Genomic DNA, 17418 nt, shown 5'->3' with positions numbered 1-17418 from the left:
GAACACATTATAACACCTCCCCTACACAGAGGTTCAAGCAGAGCTTCATGTTTCATGTTTGATTGCTTCCTAGGGAAGCTGAAGGCTATTGCTACCCAGTGTATGGCTATACCTCTTAGCAATGGTTGCAAGGAATGGGAAAGACTTCTTTTTTCAGCCTAGGAGCGCTCACCCCCTTTTCTTTCCCATGAGAAAATTGAGTCTGAGAGGATCAGGAGGCAGATATGGTTCCCAGAAATAATGTCTGTCATATAAAAAATATGTTTATTTTTCAGGACATAAAGCAATCACTTGTCTGAAGCAAAGGTTACAGCAGAACTGTTAGCTTGAAGCAGTTCAGCCCAACCACAGTATATGTGATCCTGCCAAAGTGTGGGAAGAGCTTGGAATAAACCTGAAATTGTTGCCCTTAGAAAGGAAAACTTTCAAAGCATGGCCACAGATTTCATAGGACTGAGCAACACAGCTTTGGAAGGCATAGATTGTGCTGGCAGATGCTACATGACATTATCATTGTCTGGTGCTGTCTCCAGGTAGGGCAGTGGCAGGGTGTCTGCTCTCTGGCAGGTCAGATCTCCTTTGGGAGGTCCTCAGAGAACAGGCAGTTACTTCTCCATTCCCTTCTCCACAGCTTTTGGGGAAAATGTGGGGGTATGCTCTTTGGGGCCTTCAACATAGTTCTCAGGCAATGGAAAAATTTGAAAGGCTGATTAAAATGAAGTTGAGGGCTTAAATCACAACTTCCACAGAGCTGGAGCAAATGGTTAATTCCAACAGTGTCCACAGCACAGGGCTTTTTTTGCTGGCATGGGATAGGAGAGATACAGGACCTGGGCTTGCTGAGAGCCAGATAGGAGTGAACATGCACAGAAAGTGGGGTTGTACGGCAGTGTGTCACCTAAGTGGAGCTTTCGGCATGTCCCCACCATCTGTTAGGTGGACTGGAAAGGTCCTTCCACCTAGTTTGTAAGCAGCTGGAGAGCGTTACCTTGCTCGAACATGCTGACCTCTGTCAAATGCATTTTGATTTTTTTATTGCAGAGTTCCTTAGGGACGCTTTCATGAACATACTGATGCGCTTTGTTTAGAGGAAAAAGAAACAGTTCTTGGAGGGTCTGTAAAAAACAATGTATATAGAGTGTCTGTATATACATATGTATGTATATATGCATAGTTTGTCGAATTAGCATGTGGAGTTAAGATGGAAAAAACTAATTTTGAATCTACCAACCTTGAAAAGCTTTTCAAAGACATATTAATGCAAAGCCAAAACATGAGAGTCTGACCTAGCTTGGTTTATACATATGAGCAAAAATATTTACTCAGCTAGTAAGTATTTGATTAACCTTTGTTTATTGCTTCAAGATGAGAGACAGTTAAAATACAGGAACTAGTGGATTATATTTTTCCTTTTTGGCTAATGTTCACTTCCTTCACAGAAAAAAAAAATGGTGTAGTTAGGAAAAGAATGTATTTCTTTCTCATCTCAAAATCTATATTTCAAAGTCCAGAGCTGAAACTCAGGAGAAATGTACCTATTCTTTTTTTTTTGTTTAAAACTAAAGCAGAAGACAGTTACAAGCAATGAGAGGCCATGCATCACATAACTCCCCTGATGAGGCAAACATGGAAATACAGGCAAAAACATGTGCAAATCTGCTTGTTTCTGAGTTGGAGAGAGACTGGGATTTTTTATTCGTAATCTAAAACTAAGCAATGTCAAACACTGAGCCTTTTTAGGCACTTTCTGTTTCTAAGGCTTTACTTTACAAGCTGTTTTACACTTTAAACTTGCTTATTTCAAAGGGAGGACACAAACCCCTTTTTATGCTGTGCAATGCTGCTAACAAGACCCATCTGCCACAGCCATCCGCCTTCCTAGCATGCGTCAACAGAGTGGCGCTGCCCCTCCATGTAGAGTCCTGTCATGGGCCAGTTTGAAGCTGCCATGAAATCACCCATTTTTTTCCTGTTTTGTAATCCAGATTAGGAATTCTTTTGTCCTGAATAATCTGACGGGAGTATGGTGCAATACGGAGAGGACTGCCTGCTGCTGGCTGCCTGAACCACAGGGACTGAGAAGAGGGTGGTCAGGAGGAGGCTTGACCCGGCTGAGCTCTACTGGGAGCTACAGCTCACGTTGCGGGGGGGGGGGAATTGAAAAAAGTGTTAATTGCTATGTGACCTTGAAGGACTGGAACATCCTTCGTGACAAAGTAGGACAAGACCTTTCATTTGGGTGTGAATGTAGCAGGGTGTAACCACAAAACAAACCCCAGCAATTTAATTCATTTTTAGTTTTTTTTTTGTTTTGTTGTTTGTTTGTTTGTTTTTTAAATAAAATAATTGTGATCATGTTGTGGATTAACCCCAGCTGGCAGCTAAACCCCAAACAGCTGCTCACTCACTCCCCCTCTCAGTGGGATGACGGGGAGAATCAGAAGACTAAAAGTGAGAAAACTCATGGGTTGAGATAAAGACAGTTTAATAGGGAAAGCAAAACCCGCTCACGCAAGCAAAGCAAACCAAGGAATTCATTCACTACTTCCCATCAGCAGGCAGGGATTCAGCCATCTCCAGGAAAGCAGGGCTCCATCACACCTAACGGTTACTTGGGAAGACAAACACCATAATTCCGAACGTGCCCCCCTTCCTTCTTCTTCCCAGCTTTATATGACGTCATATGATATTATGGTATGGAATATCCCTTTGGTCAGTTGGGGTCAGCTGTCCCAGGTGTGCCCCCTCCCAACTTCTTGTGCACCCTGTTATGGTTTAACCCCAGCCAGCAGCTAAACACCACACAGCCATTTGCTCACTCCCCACAATGGGGTGTGGGGGGATGGACTCGGAAAAAAGGTAAAACCCGTGGGTTGACATAAAGACAATTTAATAGGACAGAAAAGGAAGGGAAAATAGCAATAATGATAACAGAATATACGAAGGAAGTGACACACAAGGCAGTTTCTCACCATCTGCTTACCAATGCCTAGCCAGTTCCTGAGCAGCAGCTGTGCCCCCCCCCACCCCCAGCCAACTCCCCCCAGTTCTTTTGTTCAGCATGACGTCATATGGTATGGAATATCCCTTTGGCCAGTTTGGTCAGCTGTCCTGGCTGTGTCCTCTCCCAGCTTCTTGTGCACCTCCAGCCTCCTCGCTGGCAGGACAGGATGAGAAGCTGAAAAGTCCTTCACTTAGTGCAAGCACTGCTCAACAACAACTAAAACATCAGTGTGTTATCAACATTATTCTCATCCTAAATCCAAAACACAGCACTATACCAGCTACTAGGAAGATAACTAACTCTATCCTAGGCAAAACCAGGACACAACCCCAGCCTACTCGCTGGTGGGGTGATGTGAGAAGCTGTGTAAGAACTGCTCAGCAATAACGAAAACATCCTTGTGTTTTCAACACTGTTTTCAGCACAAATCCAGAACATAACCTCATATTAGCTACTATGAAGAAAATTAACTCTATCCCAGCCAAAACCAGCACAGCTCAGTAGGGATAGACTGAATTAGATGGTTTTCATGCTTCAATAATTTGTCACTTAAGAGTCACTTTTGAATCAGGATTGTCAAGGAAAGAGCACTCTGACACAGTCCCATACACCCCGGTTAGAAACAGGTTTTATTGGTATAAATTTTTTGGCACTTGGGGGAAGCGTCTCTGTCTCAGGCACTCTTAGAGGCACAGGCTTTGCTTAGATCTAGGATGTGGAAATGACCTAAGGTCTTCTTTACTGCTTTTGCAGTGCAGCATTTGTAAAATAGCATCTGTTAGAAGGTGCTTTAGACAAAAATGTGAGCTCAACCACAAATAAGAGGAGGGGATCATTAATACCAGCTGTGGTGACCTTTCAGGATGAATGTCCAAAGCCACATGTCTGTCCTTGATAAACTCCAAATCAGCTGGCAATCACAAAGGTGGTCCCAGGCAGCGTTTTTCAAAGCAGCTGGTACTGCTGCGAGTGTTCATCCCCATCCAGGAGAGCAGCTCTGAAGACCCCTCCTCCTCAAACCATTCAGGCTGAGTAGAAAACCATATGGTGCTCAACACAGTTATTCAGCAAATGTCAGTCCTTTTGTTTTGTGGTAAACTCCTATCTTGGGTTTCCTGGTTCAAATGAACTCTAGCAAAACTGGATCTGGTTTGTTTTGTAGGTTTGTTTTCTAAGCTAACTCAGCTCCCCAGATGGTGTCAGAGCCCAGGCCTACACAGAGCCATGGTGATGGAGGTGGAGGCCAGGCAGGACTGTCCACGGCCTCATGCTCTGCTGCTTTGTGAGAAGGAAAATAACTCTTCTTGTTCCCATGCCCAGGCTCATTTTATTAACATTTGTGTTTGCTTTTCTCACTGGGCACCTACACAATCAAGTAATTAATTAGATGGTTACCACCCACCCCACCCCCCACCCCCCCAGAACATAATTTCAATTTTGAGGGAGAGCTTCAAACCCTGTAAACTTTCAGAAAGATTATACCTGGTATGGTCCTCATTACCTGGAAAATCCAGTGCTTGGTGGAGGCAGGCATTTTGCAATATCTCTACTTTGCAGGAAGGGGAACCGAAGCACAGAGAAATGCTGTGAATTATCCAACACTGCAAAATGGTTTTATGGGAAGCCTTGGATTTTTTTTTGACTTTTTTGATTCTCAGTCTGATTCTATGTCCACTGCTAAGGTAGCAAAAGATTTCTACATTTCCAGAGAGAAATGCAAAACCCCAGAACACAGCTCTATTAAGACCCCTGGGCTATATGATGGGGGAGCAGATGTATTTCACTGCTAAATTTGCAATGAATAATAATAATTACAACAACAACAACAACAACAACTATTTTGTTCCTTATTCTACTCCCCTTGAATTTACTGTTTTAAAAGCTCTTATGGATTTCAAAAGCAATTCAGGCTGGGCCTGTGATGGGCTCACTCATGTCTCTTAGGAGCGAGGAAACAGGAAACACTGGGACGCAGGTAGGAGCCAAGTGGTGATGAGTAGCTCAGAGAGGTGCCACTTCCAACAAGCAGGTATTCAGCTAATGAATGTTTCCAAGTGCAACAGGAGAAGCATGTTGCCCAAGAGAAACAGAAAATATGTATTTGCTGGGATTTTGGCTCATCCCAGGCTCGGCATGTTTGGGGAACAGTGACCCTTCATGCTATTGCCAGATCTGGACATCCCTTGGTTAGGCACTACAGAGATTTTCCTGTCCATAAGTGTGTCTTTAAGAGTGCTGAGTGAGGAGGGCACATCACAAAAGGGGCTTTGGTACTGTCCCCCTACTCCAGTGCACTCAAAACACAGTTTCAGTACAGATTCAGATTTTACTGAATCCACCAGTTTCAGTACGTGCTGGATGAATGTTAAAAAAACCCCACCTGTAAACCTGGTCTGGAAAAAGGTTTGGTTGGTTTGCTGGTTGGGGAACAGGCAGGGTTGATGGATGGGAAGCATCCAAACAAGAGAGTAGAAGTTTGGGAACCAGGTGGAACCCGGGTTCAAACCCAGTCTTACGCACTGCTCGCTGGGAGACCTCTGGCAGGTCACTTGGCCTCCCTGTGCTCTAATAAACCAAACTGTAAGTTTGTTTACAAGCTGAAAACCAGATGCTGCATCTGGGAAGATCTGCCTCAGGCAAAAATCCTTAACTCCCATTTACAAGGCTTGTGCGTCCTTCTCTCAGCAGTGCTGATCCGACCACCAGATGAAAGCAGATGAAATTAAAGTGATCTTTGGAAATAAGTTTGACTTGGATTTTTTTCCTTATTTTTTCCTTATTAAATATTATTCTGATTGGCTTTGAAGCAGAGAAATATGGACTGAATTACTGTTTTAACACAGACGAAAACTCCAAGGAGCATACAAACTGTTCATCTTCCAGAGAAAACTTTTAACACCTTGGTTGTAAATCAGACGATGGGATTGCAATAGTCAGACTCGGATGTCTGCAGAGAGGTTCCTGCAGAGACTTCTGCCCTCAATGGCAATTGGTAGGCCATATTTATCACCAGTAAAATCCTGCAAGCAACAGCAACAGGTCAGATCGTGCTTTTGGAAATAATTTGTCCTATCAGCTTTTCATCTTTCTATCTGGTTTTGCTACTTGGTGAGAAAAATCAGCTGCCTGATTTTTTTAATGCCTTACTTCCTTTCCTCCTCCCACTGTACGTGTCTTCTCAGCTTTCAGTCCTCAAGCTTGTACTGCATTATTGCAAAACTCAGGCATGGGAATGAATGACAAGCAATACAGTTGTTTAGGTGTTGTCTTCAAAAATGGAAAAGGGAATAACTTTCCTAAGCTCAACCTGTAAACACACAAAAAGAAGGATTTTTGCATTTCTGCTTGTGACTGTACCCTTTGGGTACCCATCACCTTTGGGATGCTGGTGGGCTGCAAACGGTGCTGCAAGAGACTGCTGAAACCCCACATTAGTTGTGGGCTGTGCACAAGCATAGTCCTGAGAGGGACGGTCTCCAAATCTGCTCATGCATCATGCGATGAGTTGTGCAAGCCATGCTGCAAAAGAAGGTGCCAATACAGGGCTATTTCTGCGCTGGTGTATCTGTGATGGTGTTCTCTTAGTCATATTTTGGGCAAGTGTGAGGGGCAGTCTTAGACTGTTTCATCTGTATGTACAAACCACATGAATGTTTTTTTTTTCAGACCAGATGTTGATACTGTATAATCCTGAGCAAACTCACGTGTGTGCTTTCTGTTTTGCTTTCTGAGTCTTGGGATGAATAAAGTGAAAATATGATATTATTCTGAATACAGAAATAACTTTTCACTCATGCTCTTTCTTCAAATATTAGAGCTATGAAATTAACTAATCCACTATATTATTAGCTAATTCTCATACTTAGGGGACATATTTCTATAAGACAGATCTTTTCTCCCTTCTAGTTGTCAAAAGAACTAGACAATTTTAAAAAGAAAAACTGTGTGAAAAGCTTCACTGTATTCCCAAATTTACTCATATTTTGTTCAAAATGGGAAAAAAAAAGAATTCTCAAACATTGGTAGAGTTGGTAGAGAAGGATGTCTGTGTATGATGGTGAACTGAATAATATGGCTAAAGTTAGTGAAGTCACAGTTGCATAAAGTTTGAGAGCAAATGGAATCAATCCCTATATCTTTGGAATTCTTACAGCTTAGATTTATGGCAATTAAATACAAACCAAGTAAAGAAACAAATGTTTTGGGCAGACAAACTTTATGGGAAGATTATGAGCTAAGCAAACAACACTATAAAGCAGACTCTAAACTGGAATCATTGAAAGTCCTTTATAAAACAGCATGATCTTTATTATTCTAATCCATCAAAATTTGATCATGAGACTACATTTTTACAAAGCAAAGCAATTGCTACCCATAATTAAGCGGGGATCTGCTTATCTAAAAAAAAAAAAAGATAATAATACTGGTAGAAATAGAGCCTCTTAGTTTTTATCAAAAACCAGGAGCTATTTCATTGTCATAATTGTTACTATACCAATTTAAAACAAATTAGTAGGTGGTTTTGAAATTGCATACCCTTTTATTTACATGAAACCCAACATTGTGCAGGCTGCTAATTTTTCATGCTGGGAAATGAGTGTATTTTATCAGGTGGCAGCCATTGACTTTACTCAAACTAAATCTTGCCAGCTGGAGCCCAGCTGTTCCAGAACTGTAGAGAACAGTGATTCCCTGAAAAACGTGGGCGTTCAAAAGAAGGGTCTTTTCTTTGGGAGTGATGGCTAACTCATTTGCATTTTTTCATCTTTTCTGATTTTAGACCTTGATCTAGGAACTTGCTGAAGCATATACTGAAATCTCACTCCTACCTAGGAAAATATTTAAATGCATATGGCACCTTTTCTCAGGAAATACAGGAAAGGCACTGCATTCAGTTCAGTGGTTGAACCATTGATTTCTCCAGTAGAGTGTGGGTATGACAGTCAGTGCAAGGAGAAATGCTAAAGCACTACTTCCTTCCATGTGACTTGAACATGTGCATAAATTTAAACACATGCTTAACTAACCTTTCTGCATAGGGATGCTTTCCTGACTCTGGACCTTAATTACAAGCATATTTTTGGCAACTGTTTACGTTCCTGATATGACTGAGTGCCTTTGCGTTGCAGGAGTAACTTCTTCAAAGTACAGCAAAATAGCGCAAAGATATTTGTAAAACACCAACTCCTCCAGCAGTGCAGGAGTGCCTTTGGGAAGGTGGCACTTTTGGTAGGAAGAACATGTCCTGCTTGCAGGGTTTCAAAAAACTAATTCACCTCAAAGACTGTGAGTAAGATTGGCTCCTTATGAAACAGTGCATTTAATGGTGCAAGCATGAAATGATCAAACCGATTTATATGGGGCCATTTCATTTAATGGATGGGAGTTTAAGCCAACTAAAACCTGTCCTGAATTAATTGATCTTTGGAGGTATTCACATGCAAATTTTGCAGCTGTAGATCCAAAAAGTTAAGGTGTATAAGAGCTATTGACGCCCTGAAACAGATGGAAAACACTGCTTTTATTCAGATAATTTAAGAAAACCCTTCACAATTTGGGCTAACAACAAACAAAATATGAACTGTACCAGTGAAGGCAACAGCCCACCCACAATAAACTGTTCAAATCAAATATGGTATAGTCAGTGTCTGCGTAGATTTCATAGTACTGCAATCATTTTTTCCTGCAAAGCTGAAGTCAGTTATTTATAAATTATTACCATGATGACAGTACAGTATATTGTACAACGTTTGTATTAACCCTTTATACATCAGATTGCAAAGCACTGAAGCTGTAGGTATATTTCTAATTATCTCAGAGAGGTGAGACCTTATCTAATACCTACTTCAAGTTTACTTCAAGGTGGTACTAATTAAAGAGCTCCACAGGAAAGGAATCTCTGCATTTCCTGGTGGTTATGCTGAGCAAGAGCGACTCATTTCCCTTTCCAGGAAAATCGGTGAACTTGGTTGAAGCGAAAGGTTTATGCATAGCACGTGTTGCTTTTAAAATAACGTGGCTCACAGAAGTCACTGTGAGCTTGAAAGGACAGACTCTGTTTCTCTTCTCCTCCCTTCTCCAGGTGGAAAAAATGTCAGCAACATCTCAGGAAACCAAAAGCCCTCATTCCTCCCTGGCAGGGTCCGTCATCTGAGCATGGATGGCTGCAGCTGACCTGCTCACTTGAAGATCCCTTTGTAATCAGCGGGCAGACACAGCACTCTGAAAAAGTCATTTCAAATAGATCAGCTGCCTGGTGCCCAAAAAGTGCAGAAGTGACTTAACCCAGAGGTATCCGCTGCAAATAAATACGGTGAAGCCAAAAGCCAAAGAGTTTATTGGCCTGGCAATGAGTTACTGCCTGAGCAGGAAACACCCTTGCGTTGTTAACAATAATCCGTTTAACAGTTATTGCAGGTTCTACACCATTTGAATGAGAAAAGAAAAAAAAAGGAGAAATGACACAGGCACAGCCAAGGCATTAAGGTCATTGAATGATGATCTGAGGAAGGTTGATGCATGTTTTTGTCTCTCCCTAATTTTAGCTCTGTCCTTTGTCACAGCAATATCCTTGCCTGAATATTGTCTTTCTGTGCCTTTCATCCCTTTTCCCTGAAGCTAGAAATGCTGGGCTAACACGCTGACCTTGTGCCCCAATAGTCCTGAATATCTCCTGGTGCAGTGAAGGTCCTCATCTCTTCAGCAGTCTCATCAGCTTTCCTTGATGATGGCCTGGGTTGCTGCCGTCATTGTTTTGGGTCCCTTCAGCAGAGGAGGAAAACATCGCCGCTTCTGTGTCTGCCAGCTCCCCATTTTTTGTCAGGACACTGGTCTCTGTTGGGTGAGTTTAGTTGCTGAGCTGGCTCTGCTTTGGGGAGTGGTTCCCACAGTGCCAGCAGCAAGCATGAGGGCAACCATGACAGCTAGGAAAGGAGCCTGTGGGAAGGCCACTGCCTGTCTCCCACTTACCAGAAGTGAGACATATTCCCGGAAGCGGGTCACAGTTAGAAGGACTCGAGGTGCCTCAGAGTAGGGAAACGGTTTTATCTTTCTTCAGACCTCCAGAGGATATGGATGGTCCTCCCCAGGCAGAGACGTGTGAATTGCCTGGCTGATCACCATGGAGCATCCTGGGTGCACACCCACCTGGTCTCCTCCTTGGTGGCAGGTGTGGACAGGGTGCTCCTTCTCCACCTGTGGTCGGCCATAAGCTCTTGGACTTCATCTATCCCTCCTTATTGCTTCAGTGGCAGGTTAGCTAAGTCACAGATGGTTTTCAGTGGAGCTAACTACATTTCAGCTCTTATCGGGCTATTTTGGGTTTTTACATGGAAAGAGATATAACACAACAAAATTACTATTTCTGAGGGAGTGGCTCTATTAATGGCAATGAATGCTGACCCTGTTACCACTCCGGTGATGGCAGCTTTGGGATCCAGCACCGCTGCTCATCAGCGGCTCTCTCTCGTCTGAGGGGTCAGCAGAAACACCTGTAATTGTGAGTGGCTTCATGTTCTGTTGTCACGGCAGTCCTGGACTTCGCTGTTGCTGGTACTGTGATTGTGCACACAATGATTAAGCAGTTAATGGGGAAGTTTGGTCTTCTGGTTAAGCCCTGGCCTGGAGGGTTGGGTTGGTGTCTGCACCACATGCAAGTCCTGGGACCTCAGGAAAGCCACTTACTATCTATGTCTCGATTTTACCACTGAGAGTATTATTTTTATTTTACCTCACTGGGGTGTTGAGCATATTCTTTAAGCAGATGGCATTACGGCAATGCAAACATTGTTGGAAGATCCTTATGAATATGGATCTCATCACAGTTATTTGGACTTCATCTCTTCTCTGTGGTGAGCTGACTCCAAAATAAAGTGTAGTTATTGTCCTTATTAAGCATTGCACCCTATCTGCCTTTTGTCTGGCACTGAATAAAAAGGCTTAGCAAGATGTAAACAACAGCAGGATTTTTTTTCCCAAAGAGTCACATTCAAACAAAACAATGATGCACTGAAATTTTAAGATGAGTATGTTTATACTCCAGTTTAGGTGATAGCAAGGGGAATGGCTTTGCTTAAACAAAACAGCCTCAAAAAAATCTTAAATTTCATGAGCCATTGCAGATGATATCTCTTGGAACTTCCGACAGGACTCCAATGACCACAGGTTTGAGGCAGATCTCCCAAGCCTTTCCCCTACAATGAGTTTCTCCAGGAAAACTGAAAGGCTTTTAAACTGAAGATTTAATTTGAGAATGTTTAGGCTTTTAAATAGAGGAAACTCAAAGTGATTAGGGCAGGCAGAACAGGAGGAAAAAAAAAAAGGCAAAATGGAAAGGTTTGTATGCAGTTCTCTTCCCAGCCCATGCTGGCCTTGCTAGCCAGTCCCTGCTCCCAGCCAGCTCAGTGGCTTTGCTGCTAGCAGGGGTTTTGGCTCAGTCCCTCTGTCCCCCGAGGCCCAGCTGGTGTTCCCTGTCCCCTGGCGTTCCCCGTCCCTCGCCCGGTGCTCACACCTTCCCTCTCCTGCCTCTGCCCCGTGGGGCCCCAGGAGAAGGAGAAGAGGTCGCCGCATTCTCCCTTCCAGCTCTCACGGATCCATCCGTGAGGAGCTGCAGCTAGCACACTACCGGGAGCGAGCAAAGGAAGCGCGTGCTCCGAGCAGCGGCTGCCCTGCTCAGGCTGCTACCGTACCCAAATATTTTCCATGTTCTTCAGCTCTGTGCGCCAGCTGTCCTTTCCCAAAGGTGCAGGACAGTCCTCCAGGACTTCCTTTAACAAAGAGGTTTGGTTAGTTGTTTTTTTGTTTTTTTTTTTTTTTTGTTTTTAATTCCTGCATGCTGTGATTTCGATAGTGATAGAGTATAAACATGTCTTGGCAGATCTTCCACTAATCTAAGTAGCCAGAGCAATACTGATATTGGCGGACATGCACAAGTCACCACATCTGAAGACAAACACTAGAGGCTCCATCCTGCTGACACAGAAGACAATGGCAAACCTCCTGCTGACTTCATAAGAAGCAGGATTTGACGTTTAGTGCAATATCTGGAGAGGTTTGCTTATGTGGACTCTGGAGAACTTACAATAACATACATTTCATTCTTTCCTATGTGTGTCCAATTGTGAGGTCACTTGTTCAATTACACCCCTGTTCTTATGTTAATGAGGGGAAAACAAAAGAATGTTTGCATTTGCTTATAGCATTGGATTTTTCCCCAAAGCTAACACAACGGCACTAGGACATTTTGCTCTCAAGAAAATGTAGCAAGACGACAGGAAAAAAGAAAAAGCCCCAAACTGAATAGCTGTAAAATGTTATTGAAAGGATTCATAATGGGTTCCAAAGGGTTTTATTGAATGGTTTTAGGAAAGCTTAATTCTTTAAAATAATTTTTGAGGTGAACATGTATTTAATTATACTTCAATAGGTTTTAAAGGCCTCCTGTTATTAGCATTGTTCGGTGAAAAGCTCCTATATTTTTTCAAATGTACCCCTTAATTCAAACCTTTTCCTGCAATTTGATTTTGAGAGGGAAACTGTTTTTTAATCCTGATTACTATTTCTACGAATCTCAGGCAGGTAAAAGAAGAAGTTATTAGAATTTTATTTTGATGACCTATCAGCTGCTAAAAAGCTTTAGCTTTTTAATGACAGTGAGTGCAAAATGGTGCAATTAGACTGAATAAAAACCTAAAGGCTGCCCTTCCAGATTCTCCAAATGTTGTGCAGCAAGTCTGATTGAAGCAGGATGTCATCACAAATCTGTGTGAAGATGAGGTGGCTGGAGCATGCTGGAAAAATGTAGGGAAGAGGGGATGCAGTGGAGGGAGCCATGGTGGTCTGTGAAGGAGCAGGGTACCGGGCTCCCTCACTTCTTTCTTTACCAGCATACGCAAATCCAGGCTGGGTTTAGCTCTCACTTTCTGGCCTCTTCTCCCAGTGCTGCACTGTTTTGGCTCCATTCCGCAATCTGTCCCGTCCCACAATATTTGTGGAGTTGCATAGCATGACATTTAAAATTTGGCCCTGGGCTTACTAAATACAGGAGAGCAATGGATGGGGAAGCACCTCTGAAGAATAAAGACCCCCTGCCTAAGAGCAGGCTTGCTTACCTGTCAGCCTTCATTTCCTTTGGCAAAAGCTAAATACCTCTTTTTTCTCTTGCCTTACACACTAACCCATCCTACTACCCGCGTACCACCACTTCTTGTGGAAACAAAGTGACTTGCAAAGTGACCTATAATCTCACTGTATGACTATAAAAGGATTACTTCTCATTTATTACCTAGGATCCCTTCAGGCCAGGACACAGCTGGGCTGTCTCAGCTATGCACCATAAGAAGGTTGCCATAGCAAGCCCTTCGGCTAAATCTATGAATGCACAGCATACTTGTCCGGCTTTTGTAAGGAGGATTAGCATGTCTAATTGAGAATACCTGTTGTTTAGTCTCAGGCTGCAATTGCAAGAGTCATTCCAGCATATGCTTGACTCCCTTTTTGATATTCATGTCTAAAGAAAACTGGCTGTTGCAAAATCCTACTGCAGGAGGTTCCCTTGTGCAAAAAAGGAGGATAGTTCCTTACAGGAATTGTCAAAAGATTGTATCCCAACCTCAAATATGTTGCTGCCTTGGCTCGGCTTCTCTGCCCACTTTAGCAGAGACTCTGACCCTGGAGATTTTCCACTGCAATTGCCAAAGCAATTTGAGAGTGGAATATTTTGCAAATGTTTTGTGACAATTTGAACTTTTTGTAAGAACAGCAACTAGTACTTTTTCTTTGGATTAATGCTTGCTGTGCTTGTTGTATCTTTATTGCTAATGTAACTAGTTCCTTTGGAGTCCTTTGTACTTACAGAATGTGTATATAATTTATTACTGCTCCTGCCCAGAGGCAATTGCAGATAAGCTACAATACAATGAGGACACAGTGAGCAATGCAAAGTTAAAATTATACAGTATAAAATTGTAGCTGTTGCTTCAGTCATGAGGTTTTTGTCAGTTTATACAGTTTGTCACGTTAGCCAAGAAATGGAGATGGAGTTGACAAGACAAGTTGAAAGAAGCACACTCTGAGAGGTGGAACAAAAAGCACTTTTTAACATAGCTTTAATCTTTAAGCTGTTGTTCATTTGTGGCTAGTTTGCTGCAAGCTGTAACATACTTAGGTCTCTTATCCACCTCATTTTATCCAGCTTGAACTGTGTATTGAGGCTGGTTCCTGGGATGAGAAAATAATTTACTTTTATTCCTTTGACTGCACTGGTATATTTTATTTTCACTCAGGTTTTTTGGCCAAACTAACTCAACCACACACAAGAGTGAGCTGCCCTAGCCAGGTCTTGGGAAAACCAAAGAGAAATCTGAGGCTCACACCTTTCTCTCAGACTGTTTTTTTTTCCCAGGCTGTTAAAGTCTTTCCTTTGTGTCTTGCAGATATATTTTATGTTCTTCTGATATCAGGAAATGTGTCTGAACGTCCTCACTATTAGGGCAGTTTGGGGCAGGGTAGTTACCACGTTAGTACCGTATTATTAACAAGGCATCTTGGCTTAGACAATGATATTTGACTGAAAGTCCCACATTAAGAAACGAACTAATTTCTGTCCCTGTTCCCAGTACAAAAGCTAGCTGTCAACCATATGCAACGAGAATCCTGCCTGCCCTAAAACGTTCTTATTTGTCCATTTTTTCCCCCTCAAATCCCCTTCGCATTTCAAAACTTCTTTTGATTCACTTGTGAATACAATGGCCTTTTATTTGCCTACACCTTGATTATAATGAGTTTGCTGGAGTGGTTAAAGGATCCCTCCCCAGGGCATTTGTCATTCCGGTGCTCCAGATAATGTTTGCACAAGTTCCTTTTCATCCTCTTTCCTGTTATCGGTGATTTCTGCAACATTGAGATCTCTTGCACAAGACCATCGCTGGTACCAAAGCACTGTGTATCATTTTGAAAGGCATTCCCTGTCATCTCCTAATTGCATGCTCATATTTGGGAAAGGCTCTTGCCATTTTTACTGGAAGCCAATATCCTCCTGCAGGGCCGGTATCATCCCTGGCATCAGTCTGATGTCAGAGTCCGTGGCCTTTCATCGGTGACTCTTTGCCATGTGCACGCACACCTGCTCACTGTGTGAGCACGCTTAATAGCACCGCTGAGAGTTTTTAAAGGACATACTCATTTTCCGCAGTTTAATGCAGGGTTCATGACATTAAACTGTTACTAGGGTACAAGGCAGCTCTCAGAGCCTGAGGATCTGCCTGGGACATCCTTTGATCCCCAGCACTTTACAATTTGGAGATCTCCCTTATGGAGCTGATGCAAAATGAATTGATGTTCTACTGTTGTTCTACTATTGCATGTCACCCTTTTTTCCAATTAAATGCAATGGAATTGGGCACTGCTCTCCCTTCAGGTACCAAGGGAGAGCTGAGCTGCATCCTCCCCAGGAGGAGGAGGCTGTCCCGGAGGGCTGTGAGCTGCATCCACGCAACAAGACTGCAGCTCCTGCTCGACAGACAGAGCTTGGCAGTGTCGCATGGCTTTGGTAGCAGCCAGGTTTCCTGCTGTTCAAAAGGGCCAATTATTTCTGATTAAATTTGAAGTGAGAAGGCTGAAGGCTCCAGAAACACAATCAGCTCCCAGAGCTGAATCGCCGTGTTACTAAACCTCGGGGTGTTGTGAAGGGGGAAACTGATTCTCCATAGAGCTGGACCTGCTTTGGGTTTCTCCTCTGCACGTTAATTGAACAGACTCCTGGGCACAGCAGTTTAAGGAAGAGGAGAAGGTTGTCTTTTAATAGCTGGGTATCAGTCATGCAGTGTATGAAGAAAGTTTTCCCAATTAATAGATTCCAAGACTATTACACCTTTTCTTCAGTTTTTTGGCAGCTCCAATAACCTGGATCTATCTGTCTTGTCTCCCCTGAAGCCTCTTTTCTTACTGCTGTAAAGCGAGGAGTATTTCCAGTCTGTTTTAGGTTTCTGATTTCAGCTAGCGTATACATGTGTGTAAACACTGTCATTTCAGCGTGGCTCTCTTGTGGTGGTTTGCTGTGGTTTAAGTATTTGGCATTTCAGTCAAAGGCTGTTCCCAGGTGATGGTCAGGGGTGCTCAGTGGTCAAGGAGACCTCCAGTGCCAAGCCCTGTGAGTAGGATGCTTTAGATGCTTGATGCTATCTATTGTGAAATCTCACACTTAATATATGGTAATGTTTGCATATAAAGTAAAGCTGTTTGGTTTAAAAAGAGAAGAAAAAGAAGTTAAGTAAGACAATCCCTCACAAGTGATGGAGGTTGAGGGAATATCAGGTCCTCACTCTTACACAGCCTAGTAAAAAGAGATAGTAAGGTAAACTGAACATTGTGTTTTATAGGTAGTAGGATATTAATTAAAATGTACAGGAGGAGAGTTTCTTAGTGGTGTTGGAATAGTAAAACACCACCATAAACTTAGCAATTTGGCTATTTAGTAGCCAAGTAGGCATTATGGTTAATAGACATCATGTGTTTTCATATATCTTTCATTTAAATGACACGTTGTGTTCATGTATTTATTCAGGCTTCAAAAGCAGTGATTTTGTAATAAAAGACTCTAAAACCTGTTTTTTTCTGTAAAACAGTGACAACACAATAGAACTAAAGATGAGCCAGAACTAAGGATTTTGGGGTCCAGGTAGGTGTAAGAACTGAACTTTACCACAGTCTGACACTGTCAGATGTGTGCTTTTGATTTTGGCCATGTGAGAAATTCAGTGAAAGCTGCAAAGTTTAAATCTTCCTTTTTATATTCATAGGCTCAAAGGATCAGATTGGTTATACAATTACATTTCAGGCCACTGAACACATAAGAAGTAGAAATCTTAATCAAAACTTGCCACGATGTAAAGGGAAACCACTAGACTTTACTTTTATATAGCTGATTTTTCCATTAAATCTCCAGAAAAGACTGGTGATTTTTGGTTCAAACATTCTTCAGTAGTAACTTGAGGTATTTTAAAAGAAATCCTGAATTTTTTAGGGCGAACTGGACAATTGCCTTCTGAAAACCAGAACTTTTATAAATGTTTTCTGTTGTGGTGATCACAGAAATCTCTAGTCCCCTTTTAAAATCTCAATGAATAAAAAGAAAATAATCTTTGGCTTGGTTCTGGTTTTCTTATATTATCCATGGGCCAGATCCTGTTCCTGCTAGCCTCTGTGTCAAAACATCTATGGACTTTGTGGCATTAAAATCAACCCTTAATTTTGCAAGAGTTATCTGCAAGGGATCAGCATAATTTACAAAAATACAGTGATTATTTCATGTGGTTTTTTATCCCGGGCTCAGTATGCACCAATTTTGTTCTCTTGCCATCTTTCCTGCCCCAGTTGGTGTTCTGGAAATCTAGCTAAGCCGCTTATAATAATTTTCT

This window comes from Calonectris borealis, chromosome Z (assembly GCF_964195595.1).
Source record: "Calonectris borealis chromosome Z, bCalBor7.hap1.2, whole genome shotgun sequence".
In the NCBI taxonomy this organism is placed as follows: domain Eukaryota; kingdom Metazoa; phylum Chordata; class Aves; order Procellariiformes; family Procellariidae; genus Calonectris; species Calonectris borealis.
Note: the sequence above shows the minus strand (reverse complement) of the source record.